Genomic DNA, 14174 nt, shown 5'->3' with positions numbered 1-14174 from the left:
ATAAATTCATTAGAGGGAAATTCACCACCCCTATCTGATCGAATCCTTTTAATTTTCTTTCCAGTTTTATTTTCAATCTCCTCTTTCAAGATTATAAATTTATCAATTGCTTCATCTTAGTCTTTAGTAAATACACATATGTATATTTCGAAAAGTCGTGTATACAAGTTATAAAATAACGTTTGCCTCCTCTAGTTAATTTGTCTTTATTGTCACATAAATCTGTATGTATTAGTTCTAACAAAGATGTAGTTCTAGTGACAGATTTAAAAGGTACTTTAGCAATTTTTGCTTCTGCACAACATTCACATGTTTTAGTGGTTAAAACAGAACTAGATTTAGGAATCAAATCATGTGAAGCCATACAATTTAAAGCATTACTACCAATATGTCCTAATCTATAATGCCAGATATATGTCATGTCATTTGCATCAATCATATAAGCAGAAATAAAAGCATTCTTATTGATATTAAGCAAGTACATATTGTCCTTAGCATAACCTTTCCCAACAAATGATCCTTTCTTACTTACGTCACTTTTTGGGAATCAAATACAACCTTAAACCCATGATCATCAAGTTTCTTAACAGAGATAAGACTCTTCCTAAGACCAGGAATATGATAAACATCTTGAAGAGTTAACACTAAGACCAGGAATATGATAAACATCTTGAAGAGTTAACACTTTTCCAGAAGTAAGAGGGAGTTGTAGAGTCCCTTTGCCAACAACAACACTTGTGGAGGAATTTCCCATGAAAACAGTCTCGTCTTCATTGATTTCATCATACTTCTTAAAAGCATATTTGAATGTAGTCACATGGCATGTTGCACCATAATCAACCCATCAGTTTTCTTCCATGTTAACCATGAGAACCTCAGTGAGCATTGCCACCATGTCGTCTTCAGTTACCACATTTGTTTTAACAGATTTCTACCCTTTGCGATGGTGACAATCTTTAGCCAAGTGACCCACGTTAACCATCTTTTTATTTCTTCTTCTTCTTCCTTCCTTCCTTTCTTCTTCTTCTTCTATATATATATATATATATATATATATATATATATATATATATATATATATATATATAATTATTATTACTTGAAGTTATTTCATGGTTCTCTCTCAAAGAGAAAGAGCTCCAAAGAACTTGAATGAGATGAGTGAAACTATCTCCTATTTATAGATGGAGGAGTGAAGGAGTTTGAATCCTAAATCTCCATGTGGGATTCACCAAATTTCAAATAATTTTCGCAAAAGCATTTGAAAAGATTCCAAATGAAAAAGATGGAGGGAACTTTGCACAACTTTCAAGACTTTGATTTTTCCCTTCAAATTAATGGAGGGAACTTGCACAAGTCTCAAAAACTATGAATTTTTTCCTTCAAAACATATTAGTGTAATATAATATAATTTATAATATATAACACTTTGGCGTAAGTCTTTGGAGAAAATTATTTTGGCATAACATTATCAAGTAATTATAGCAAGAGAGACATTACCAGATGCCATGATTCAAGTGGGTTTGGTAATTCCGTTTGTAGCTTGTGCCTTTCCTTGGATCCTCCTTGCTCCACGATAGAGGCGGCGATGGGAACCGACCAAAACTTTCCTAAAGGCGTAGTGGATTACCAAAAGAAAGAGAAGATGGCTATTCAATAATCGTGTGCAAGCAGTCTCTCCATGGCGAGGTATTTATAGAGAAGTTTAGAGTCGTTTGGTTCACCATCACACTCTTCAGGATCGACTCTAAACTCCTTGATTTTAGGTTCAGAACTCTTTTAGGATAAGCACAATAGGCGACGATCCTTATCTCCATCTTTCTAGAAGAGTTAGTCATTCGACCAAAATAAAACACTTAGTAAAACCATGTTGATCTAGGCCGTTGATTTCGCCAAGGCCACCTATGATTAGGACTTCATCCTAACACTAACAACAACTTCCTTTGGCACTGTTTGGATTTAAAGAAAAACAACTCTAAAGGAAAAAAATTCTTTGGAAAGTTATTTTCTTTCCACAATTCAGATGGAAATGATATGTTCATGGTTAATTTAGATGGATATTATCATAAATTGAAGCTAGCACTAAGTAAAAATTGAATAGGTTTGGCTCAAGCTATCACTTTTCCTATGCCCAAAAAGTAGGACATTTCACATATATTTTTTCCTCTCAGAACTTTTGTATAAAATTCCTGCAATCCAATAACAAGTGGTAAATTCCAAAGATGCAGCATGAGATCGTTGAAGAACGATCTCCACAAGCCATGAATAATCCAACCAGACATATCAGAGGGGATTTAGCGAAACAGCTCTTCATTTTAGTATTCCATACTTCATCACATTAACAAGTTTGGGGAACCATAAACCCTAATGTAGGATTTCTCTCAAACCCTATCCAAACCAAAATAGCATCCTCCTGTCATAGTATAGAACCACTAGAGAGGCATGATAAGATCCTATTTTGATTACCAGTCCAACTAACTAGCTAATCTACCCACTCTAATTATCTAGATCCAATGGGTCAGATCTTAGTAGATCTGATCTACTCTAACATTCCCATAAAATCATGCTATATCTAGAGCCTGTCCAAATATACAAGATAGAAAAATAGAAATGCAACCTAAGAGTAAAGAGAGACGTGACATACAGATGAGATAACATTAGCGTGTTACCAAGGTTTTGGGAGAGCGAGAGAATAATGAAAGGAATGGGCCCCGCATAAAAATCAGTGAAAATATATTGATTATGAAAGAAAAGAATGAAACACTTGGATTGTTAAACCATACTTTGAAGCTCTCAATTTTACTTGATTTTGGGAGAATTTACACTGAATTTCCACTCTCTAGTTCACAAGCCTTTTTAAGAAAAAGAAGTGCAGGGTTGATCTCAAAAATTATGGCTATTAGTTTTGTTTGAGGGATTCTAGACTGAAGGGCGCCCTTGTAAAAAAAGGGGTGAAAGGGTGCCCTTATTGGCTGCACGTCATATGGTGACGTGCAGCCAATAAGGGCGCCCTGTCACCCCTTTTTTACAAGGCGTGCAGCCAATAAGGGCGCCCTTTCATCCCTTTTTTACAAGGGCACCCTTTCAGTCTAGCAAATCCCAAGAAACCCAGAAATATAAAGACTAAGGAACCCAATTACTATACTGAAATGCACACCTCAAAAGATGAAAAGGAGTTCAGAGAAACAACTCTTCATTTACTATCTCAGATTCCATCACAGTAAGTTTCAAAAACCATAAACCCTAACATTGTATTTCTCTACAACAAAAACCTACACTCAAAATCCTATCCCAACCAAAATAAGACCCACCTTACAGTGTGTAACCACAAGATAGCAAAGACCAGACAAAAGAGTCAAAAGACACAATGACTACCCAGAAAACCCACTTGCAACCCTCTACATTACTCAATCTTCACATGGAAAACATCCTTCCTCTCCTCTTCTTTCACCTTAGGGACAACCACTTTAAGAACACCATTTTTCATCTCAACCGTGATTCCATCAATCTTATAGAGTTTTGGAGGAAGATCAATCCTGCTACTGTACCTTCGGCCGGTCACGTCCTCTTCAGATTCTTTCTCTCCTTCGCCTTTGATGATGAGTGATGGGACACAAATACGGCGTCGCTCTCAGATATCACCACGTGTCGTCCATGCACAAGTAGAGCCTAACCATCATGAAGAAAGGCGTTGGAAAACGGCAAAGACCATACAACCATGACACGTGTCGCTCTCTCACCGTCCAGGCCTCATCATCACAAGTTATGGAAGGAAATACCAGGCAAAGCCACGCGCGCCGGCGGAGCAGGGGGACGGCCCAATCCTGCGAAGGAAGATTTTCTCCCCATAATGATGAAAAGGCCTACGCACTTCCCTTTAAAAGGGAAGGAAAGGAAGGAGAGAGGGAATCCACATTTTTTGAGAGACATCCTTTTTCTCAGCTCCTGCATAACAACTGGAAAAATAGGCGAGGTAGCAATGGAGGAGATTAGGAGCTTAATCCTACTCTCTTTGCTGGTCCCCTCCGACCCACTCATCCGCACACCCAGAAAAGAACCCGTGCCTTGGTCCTGGTAACCCTGATCAAAATCCCCTCCCCTTCTCGCTGTCCTTTATATTGATTAGTCGAAGGATCTGACTTGGGTGTCGAAGCGGTCGTCCGGGACCCACCCCGGACCCCCTGACCCCCTTTGTTTGTGATTGTAGACCCCGCGGAGGCCCTCTACCGACCGCGCGATTGCAAACCCGGATCCAGACGCCATCATATTGGCGCCATCCGTGGGACTCGTCGAGTACTGAACGCCTTATGGCGATGAGAAACCACACCTAACAGCAAGAAACAGGGGTAATAACTAGGAGTCAGGCTCAGCGCGCACAAACCAACACCTCAAGCTCCCGAGAGCCCAACTCACCGCTCTCGGGCCGACACTAGCCCTCTTCCAGCACACCTCAGATGGTCCCCACCATGGAAATGTTCAACGAACTCTGCCGAGAACTACTCCAACGCTTGCCCCCGCCAGAACCTTCCGCCCCGGGAAGGCCCCTAACAGCGCAGGACCAGACGGAAGCCTACGACGAAGGTAACGAAGAGCAGTCAGGGGAGCGTCATCCCCGGCGGAGGCGAGCACCGACTCGCCGAACGCCGTCCCCATCAGCGAATAGCCCTTTGCCCCGTGCAACTAGGGGACGCCAGCGAGACAGCGGGAAGCAGGCTACGCTAAGCCGCGCTTCCCTTGTCCGGGCTGCTTGCTCCCAGGAACCACCCCCGGCTCGAGCAGAAGAAGTAGCAACCTCAGCGCAACCACCCAGCATGGATCCGATAGCCGACCTACAAAGGCAAATCCGAGAGGTAAAACTGGAAATGAAAAAGCCCTACGCCCACGGCATCCTCGACGAATGGGAAAGGAAAACGGCATCCCCATTCACCTCGGAGGTCTTAAAAACCCCAGCAGAAGCAGGAATAGACCTCTCCCGTTTCGGTCTGTACGACGGAAGTACAGACCCCCTCGAGTTCCTCCAAACTTTCAAAAGGGTAATGACGCTTCGAGGCACGTCGGACGGATTCATGTGCAGAGCCTTCGCCTCCCTGTTAAGAAAAACCGCTAATGACTGGTACATGAGATTGGAGCCCGACTCCATCGCATCCTTCCACGAATTCGGAAGGAAGTTCAGCGCAAGATTCGCCAACAGCCGCCTCCTCTTTCTTGGTGGACCCCTCTCCACTACTTCTACCGACTCAGAAGAAGGACTCTGAGAAACGGTTGCGAAAGACATCGTAAACTATCAAACGTCGGACGAAATAAAAAGCGCAGAACTCACCAGGGCAGATGAACGAAGAAAGAGCAGAAGAAGGTTGGTGAAGAGCAATACGTAGAAAAATCGCCGCGGAAGAAAGCCCGCTTCACCCGAGGAAGATGAAGAAATAGGACAAAGAATGAAATCCCCAAAAAGGCTACAAAAGGAGCTAGGGTTTCGACACGCGTCGATTGATCTCCCTTCCTTTCTAATCTGATGGGACACGCACATGTGGCGCCGATTGCGAAATTCAAGGGAAACGCCAAAAATCGAAGCGTCATGCTAAAAAGACATCGCTACCCCTACCGCTAAGTAACTTCCCCAGCAAGCCATCCCTAAAATCCTCCCCACCTAAGGGAAAAAGGAGGGTCCTGATGGAAAATACCACGTACGATAGCAAAAGGCTCGGGACCCATCACAAGGGCCCGACATAAAATCCACAAGATGGAAAATACCATGCACGATGGCAAAAGGCTCGGGACCCATCACAAGGGCCCGGCATACAAATCCACAAGATGGAAAATACCGCATACAATGGCAAAAGGTTCGGACCCCATCACAAGGGCCCGACATAAAATCCACAAGATGGAAAATACCACGCACGATGGCAAAAGGCTCGGGATCCATCACAAGGGCTCGGCATACAAATCCACAAGATGGAAAATATCACGTACAATGGCAAAAGGCTTGGGACCCATCACAAGGGCCCGGCAAACAAATCCACAAGATGAAAAATACCGCATACAATGGCAAAAGGTTCGGACCCCATCACAAGGGGCCGGTATACGAATCCGCAAGATGGAAGATACCGCGTACGGCCAAGAAAGGCCCAGAGCGCGTCACAAGGGTCCGACGTACAATAACACCAGACGAAGAAATACCAAGCACAACAAAAAGGGCTCGGGTCGCGCGGGAAAGCAAACATGTGAAGGGAAAGTAAACATAAGATACAAGTCGTAAAAAACCGAAAAAAGAGCCATTCATAACTACTTCCTTCTGGCCCACGGGCCTACAAAAAGGGGAGAGTAAAAGCAAAAAGGCACGTAGGCCCGGGCCCCCAAGGCCCCCAACAACAAAAAAAAGAAAAGAGAGGGGAAGGGGAAAAGCCTTCTCCAAAACCCTGCTCACCCCGCCGCCTCCATGAAATACTCAAGAGGGGGGGTGAATTGAATTTAACTCAATATTAGGCCTTTTGAAAATTATCTATAAACCCTAATTGGAATTTTTCTTCACTTAAATAAATATTTGGTTAGTGCAAATATAATTGAAAGAACAAAGTGAAATGCCAAACCAAAACAATAATGGAAATGCAAGAGTGAGAAATTGACACACCGATATATAGTGGTTCGGCCAACGGCCTACTCCACTCTACTCAAGGTCGCACTTGAGGGATTCCACTATAGGAGACCTCCACGATACCCGGCTCCGAGGCGGTTACAAATCCAAGGGATATTAAACAAGGATGCCCTTACACCTTTACAAAGACTCTCCTTCTCCGCCGAGTTCTAAGCGGTTGCTCTCTAGGGAATTAAAAAAGGGAATGCCCTAGCCACCTACACTAGATTTGAAAGAGAATAGCTTGGCTTCTTCTTGAAAGCTTGATGCTCTTTGTAGACCCTTGATTGCTCTTCAAAGATGATGATTTGCAAGTGAAAGCACTACTATATCCAAACTCAAAAGATTCACAAGTGAAAGGCAAGTTTGGGATGAAAAACAAAAACTCAAGCTAAAATGGATTGCAAATGTTTTTGATGCTTAAGGATGTTTTTCAAAGATCAAGAGAGAGTGAAAAACTTCTCTACATGTTGTATATATAACCACACCAAAGAATATGACCGTTTGGGGGTGGACATATCAAAAACCAACAATTAATTTGAATCCCAACGGCTATTTTTTAGTCTGTCGCGAGGTTCTCGGAGTTCCGAGAACCATTCTCGGAGTTCCGAGAACCATTCTCGGAGTTCCGAGAATTCTCGGAGTTCCGAGAAATATTCTCGGAGTTCCGAGACAACGGCCAGAAGAAATAAAATTTCTACTGGACCATTTCTCGGAGTTCCGAGAAATTGTCTCGGAGTTCCGAGAAAGTGTCCAGATGCTACTGGACCTTTTCTCGGAGTTCCGAGGGAACTCTCGGAGTTCCGAGCTCGGAGCTCCGAGAAAAATTCTCGGAGTTCCGAGAAGCCTAAAAATCTGCAGTTTTTGATTTTTATTGCAAATTTGATTTTTAGCTTTTGGAACTCAACTCCTATGGTTATTTTGGAATGTTTATGAGGGTCCCAACATGTTGGTCCACCACATAACCATTCACTAATGCATTTTAAGTTCTTAAGTGTTCTTTGAAAACCATTTTGAAAACACTTTGCCTTGACTTGGAAATCTAAAGAGAAAGGATGTACAATGATACCTATGTAGCTTTCAACTTCTCTTTAGTCTTGGTCTTCAATTGATCTTCCATCTTGTGTATGCTTGCTTGAGAGATGAGGTGAGCTTCACTTAGCTCCTTTGACTCTTGTATGGGATATCTCCAAGCATGACCATGTTGTGTGTTGGTTTCTTCAATGATCAATCCTATCTCAAACACAACACTTCGAAGCAAATTGATTAGTATTCAAAAACACAATCAATTATGTTTAGAATCATCAAAACAAGATAGGAGAGTAGACCCTTGGGCTTACACTCCAGCTCAGAGCGACTGGCCGCTGAAGGAGTTTTCCACGTCGGAAAGCTCCTTATCACTATGCTCCTCCTCCAAAGAGCTCCCCCAACGCCGATTCTCAGCAAATCGGGTCTGGTCATTTAACCACCGCACCCGATTCCTCAACAAGTCATTCTCCGCACGCAAGGCCGCTATCTCTCGATCCATGTCGATCTCCGGCTACAAACCTACATTTCCCTACGATGGACATGAGAGAAGAACGATCGGTGGTGATGAATAAAAGCTTCATGGGACTCCCTCTCGTAAAGGGGAGAACGAGGAGAACGCTGAGGAAGCCTTGGAGGCAGGTTCCTCTCAGAAATTCTTCGCTGAGGCCCCAACCCATCAGGGTTTGTCTCGGGACTACTGGGAGGACTCCCTTCGGTAGCGACCCTCCCCTCGCCACTTAGAGAGAGGCCCTGGAAAGACAACGACATCCTCGACAAACCCGAAGAAAGGCCGAAATAAAGCAAAGAAGGGGAAGGGAACGGAAAGGTAATCTACATACAAAGCAGAGGAGCCCGCTCCTTATAAACCCTATGGGAGACTCTTGGGTAGGAAAACGAAGCGACTTGCCCTACACGTGTCCATTTCCTATTGGATGACCGGCCAGCACCACATGATGGCACCACAATTCCTCGGGAAGGAACCGCCGGACGAAACAGCACGTCCTCTCATATCCCAAAACTCCCATAAATGCCTTCGTCACGATATTCCTTAACCAGATAAACAAGCCTGCTCCGTTGGACCATTCAATGGACCAAAGGTATTGTTGTGATGAGACATGAAAACGGCACTGCTCTTGGATCTGGCCACGTGTTGCCCATGCACCCATACAGCCTAATCTCTATTAAAAGCAACAGGAAACGGCAGGCCCGAACCTCATGGATCACGAATCACTCCTAACTCTTCCCCACTCAATGAAAGGGAAGAGTCCGGGGATAGGAAACCAAGCAGAGAGGTCCGACCTCAACCCCAACAAAGGAAAAACGCGCGCCCAGGCCCGGGGCCCCAGCACGAGACCACAACGCACAAACACAACAGGCGGAGGAAATTAAACGCGCCCGGAAAAGGGCTCAGAATCCTGCGCAGGTCCGAACAAAACGTCACAGTCCTCGCAACGAAGACAATTTATGTCAAACAGATGAAAAAAGCAACACAAAGAGACACGGCACAAATTCATAAAGATTGCCCATTCACATCCTCCTGGCCCACAGGCCTACAAAAAGAAAGGGAAACAAGAAACAGAGCACAGGGCACGCAGGCCCCAAAATCCCCGACAGGAAAAGGGAAAGGCACGCAGAAAAACAGGAAAAGCCAGAGACTAATCGGAGGAAGACTCCTCTCCCGAAGGGTTCTCCTCCTCTTCCCAAGAGCTCTCCAGCAGGGGGTCCACCTCATATTCAAACAACTGCTCACTCAAAAAGTGAACCTTTTTCTGTAAAGCCTCGTTCTCCCGCTTCAAGTCCTCGATCTCCTTGCCCATCTTCAAAACACGGCCACGCAGTTCCGTTCCCTGATGATAGGCTCGGGAGAAAAAGACCACTCCCTGGCGACACGGGACCGAGACGATTTGTCCTCCCTAGGCAAGGAGGAAAGGTGAAGGGGGGGGAAGCCCGAGAAAGGACCCGGGTTCCTCCTAGCCTTCTTCCGACGAGCCACAAGATCCTCCCCCGGATCGGAAGACAAGTCGGGGTCACTCGACGATTCCTGGAAAAGACGGGTCTTGCCCCTAACTCGCGAAGGGGAACCAGACATGTTGCTTGAAGAAGGCACGAGGAAACGCCCACTACAAAAAAAGAGGAAGGGATGAAGAGCACAACAAAGTGCCAGGGTAATCCTCCTTTTTTAAAGCTCAAAAAAGGAAACCTGGTGCCTCGAAACAAGGCAACCCAGCTAACGACGCCGCCGCTTCCCGGGGACGGCCGGCGGATAAAACGGAACGTCTTCTCGTACTCCGGGGCCCCCATAAATGCCCTCATCATGACGTCGCTCGAACAAAATGTTACTCCCTTGGCCCATCCAAATGGACTGTAAGCCCAATGGTTTTCACCTTGGCATTCCCATCTTGTTTTGATGATTCCAATACACAAGTGATCTTTTATCACTAATGTGTTTGAATGTCTAAGTTGTAGATTATGATAAAGTAAGATCAAGGATGCTTGGATTGAAGGCCAAGAAGCTCACATTGGACCACCAATTGGAAGGCCAAAGTCATCAAGCAAGAAGTCATGAAGACTTGAAGACATGAAGAAATTCATATTGAAGACCATTTTTTGTCTTTTAGAATGTATTTGATCCAAACCTAGATTAGGCTTTTAGAGGCATAATTAAGTTAATCTCACACACCCTAAATAAACAAGTGATTGTATTTGTGGAGTTCCAACACCTTGGAACCCTCATAGCAATCCCATCATGGTTGAGAATTGGAAGCCCAAAACAGAATTGAAAATCTGCTCTGCATAGGCTTCTCGGAACTCCGAGAGTTTTTCTTGGAACTCCGAGAATTATTCTCGGAACTCCGAGAAATGGTCCAGTAGATCATTTTCCAACTTCTGTGTGTATTCTCGGAACTCCGAGATTTATTCTCGGAACTCCGAGAATTATTCTCGGAACTCCGAGAACACTCCAACGGTCTGAAAAAGAGCCGTTTGGAATTTTGCTGGAATTACCTCAATGCCATTGAACGGTCATATTTTGGTTTTCCTATAAATATGGGTTTTCTAAACATACAAACGATCAATCCTAACACTCTAAAACTTCATTTGAATATCCAAGAGTGAATCAAACTTCAATTGTGCCTCTCATCACCATCTTTAGGATTTGGATCATAGGCTCAAATTTGTACATCCATTTTGTAACCCTTGTGAGGGATTTTTCATTTCTTTCTTTCAACCTTCGAGTGTTGTATTCGGGCGAGTATTCGGAGAAGCGAAGCCCATTCTCCGTGGTGAGGATAGCCACCGAGGTTAAAGCTATTGGGGTGAGGATAGCCACCAAAGTTAAAGCTATTGTAATTGGCATTCGATCTTCGCCAAGGTTAAGAAGATCAAATAGTGAAGCCATCAACGGGTTTGGTTGGTGGAGTGGAGTAGGCCTCGGATTTGAGGACCGAACCACTTTAAATCTCGGGTGCACTCTTTCTATCTCTTTGCTCTCTTATTTGCATTGCACCATTAGATTTAACTTGTATGCTTGAATATTGATTCTTGATCTCTTAATCTTAAAATCGGTTTAAAAGGTTTTAAATTGGTAGATTCTATTTCTTAAAACAACCATATTCTCCCTCCTCATTGTGTTGCCATTCTAGTATAACTTGGGACCCCCCTACATCGGATTTTTATGGACCAAAGGAGTAAGGGGGAGTTATGATGGGACACAAATACGGCGTCGCTCTCAGATATCACCACGTGTCGTCCATGCACAAGTAGAGCCTAACCATCATGAAGAAAGGCGTTGGAAAACGGCAAAGACCATACAACCATGACACGTGTCGCTCTCTCACCGTCCAGGCCTCATCATCACAAGTTATGGAAGGGAATACCAGGCAAAGCCACGGGCGCCGGCGGAGCAGGGGGACGGCCCAATCCTGCGAAGGAAGATTTTCTCCCCATAATGATGAAAAGGCCCGCGCACTTCCCTTTAAAAGGGAAGGAAAAGAAGGAGAGAGGGAATCCACATTTTTGGAGAGACATCCTTTTTCTCAGCTCCCGCATAACAACCGGAAAAAGAGGCAAGGCAGCAACGGAGGAGATTAGGAGCTTAATCCTACTCTCCCTGCTGCTCCCCTCCGACCCACTCATCCGTACACCCAGAAAAGAACACGCGCCTTGGTCCTGGTAACCCTGATCAAAATCCCTTCCCCTTCTCGCTGTCCTTTATATTGATTGGTCGAAGGATCTGACTTGGGTGTCGAAGCAGTCGTCCGGGACCCACCCCGGACCCCCTGGCCCCCTTTGTTTGTGATTGCAGACCCCGCGGAGGCCCTCTACCGACCGCGCGATCGCAGACCCGGATCAAGACGCCATCAATGAGTGTGTCTTGTTCAGCTGAAACCTAGACATTTTCCTTCCCAAGCCCTGGCATGTCGATCCTCAGGTACAGAGCATTCTCGTCTTCTCTCACATCAAAACCCCTACGAGTGCCGCTTCCCATTCCTCTTGACGCAACAACAAAGGGGTTTTTCATCATTTGATCCATCAAATTCAGCACCTAGCTTAAGCTCCCTGATGGATAGAACGGATCAAGAACCTCTGTAATGGAAAACAGTCAGAACCAAAAAAAAAAATCAGAGAGAGAGAGAGAGAGTCTTACAAATAAAAATAAATCCAGTAAGAGAAAATACTGAGAACCCAGAAACAAAAGTTTAGAGAGAGAGAGGTGAAGAAGGAAGTCTTAAGTTAAAAAAAAATCAGTAAAAGAAAATAGTGAGAAAGCAGAAACAGAATTTCAGACACACACACAGAGAGAGAGAGAGAGGTAACTCTTAGATAAAATAAACCCCAGTTACAGAAAATAGGGAGAACCCAGAAAAGGATGAGAAATCTGGGATAAAAACCTCTTCAACAGAAAATAGTGAAAACACATAAACAAAAATTCAGAGTGTTAAGTATAAAAGATAAATAACACCTTTCTCCAATAGCTTAAGCCTTTGGAGAAGTTGGTTAGTTAACATGGTATCAGAGCCAAAGGTCTCAAGTTCAAACCTCCCGAATAGCAAAAAAATCCACATGCAAAGGTCGGCCCAAAGTGGGACCACATGTGTCATGTGTTTGCCAAGTGGGGCACACATGCAGGGGACTGTTAAAGTATAAAAGATAAATAACGCCTTTCTCCAACAGCTTAAGCTTTTGGAAAAGTTGGTTAGTTAACATAGAGAGAGAGAGAGAGAGAGAAAACTGAGATAAAAAAATCTCTAATAGAAACTACTGAGAACCAAGAAACAAAAATTTATAGGGAGAGAGAGATTGGGTGAAAAAGTGAGAGATGGAATGTGATTAACATAAGCATCAGAAAACAGAGAGAGAGAGAGAGAGAGCTAAGAAACATAACACTTTCTCAAATCACATTCCATTTCTCCCATAACAAACCCTCTATAACCACCTCTTTCTCAACATTGTGTTAAATCCGAAGGAAAAGCAAACATGGAATGCGATTATTACAACTTCTTGATAAGAACCCAGGAATCAACTCACTGCGAGAGAAACGAGACTGATAGGACCGTCGATCAACATCAATGCCCCATTCATCATCATCAGTATCAAGCAACTGAGCATTCGTGTTGAAGGATCGTCCAGCAGAGGGACCTTAGAGGGAAGTTGAAAAGCTTTGAAGAAATAGCTCTCCTTGTAGCAATCATGGCAGCCATTGGAAAATGATTCCAGAGAAATTAGGTTTTTTTTTTTTTTTTTTCTCCCTGGTGCTTTGGAATGGGATTATTCCAGGGTTTATCTTTATCTATTATAGCAAGATGGGGGTTTCAGTGTTCACTGCCCATGTGGCAGCCCTCCCCTTTCTCCATTCACATTTGTTTGACTTTTTTAAGCCAAAGCCACCCATTCAACCCACATATTTGGAATACTACCCCATCCTTTATGCTTTTTCACAAAGGCACCCATGAGAACCGCATCATTAAAATCCTACCTCTCCTTTATGCTTTTTAGCAAAGGCACCCATTAAAGCCACATAATTTCGATCCTACCACCTCTATGCTTTTTTAAAACAAAAAAAATCTTATAGGGTGACCTTAACCATCAGATTTAAGAGGAGCAGCATATTATGGAAACCTCTATAGATTGGAGGGCTAGGATCAGCCTATAGAAATGATTTTTGGGGCACAGCCTATTGATGTTGTGTTCCATCACATGGACGGTTTGGATCAACCTATGCTATTGTCCGTACAGTTCTTTGTCGGCCCGTGGTATTTTACTAGTAACTTTATATAGAGAGAAGGACAAGTCTAATGGACAGTGTGAGAAGAGTGTAGAAGGTTCGAGAAGAGGAGAGGCTTCCAGAAGCGCTTTTTTATCTTTCTCTCCCATTGGATGATGAAAAACCGTTTTGAGTCCAACGTGTTCTCATAGTGAGGTCCCACTTGAACGAAGGAGGATTAGTTTAAAGGGACTGAGTTCATGGAAAATTAATTTCCAACGTTTTGGTAAACTAAATTCTTCTCATGGAATT

The 14174-nt window shown here is 43.9% G+C and overlaps 1 pseudogene; it reads right to left on the bottom strand.

The window, feature by feature from the left end:
- Positions 1–3382: 3382 nt before the first annotated feature.
- LOC143857356 (small heat shock protein, chloroplastic-like) lies at positions 3383–13359 on the bottom strand (annotated as a pseudogene).
- Positions 13360–14174: the final 815 nt, after the last annotated feature.

This window comes from Tasmannia lanceolata, unplaced genomic scaffold (genome assembly GCF_043159265.1).
Source record: "Tasmannia lanceolata isolate RefF3 unplaced genomic scaffold, GAP_Taslan_0.1 ptg000024l, whole genome shotgun sequence".
NCBI lineage: Eukaryota > Viridiplantae > Streptophyta > Magnoliopsida > Canellales > Winteraceae > Tasmannia > Tasmannia lanceolata.
Note: the sequence above shows the minus strand (reverse complement) of the source record. Positions and strands in the feature narration are given on the sequence as shown.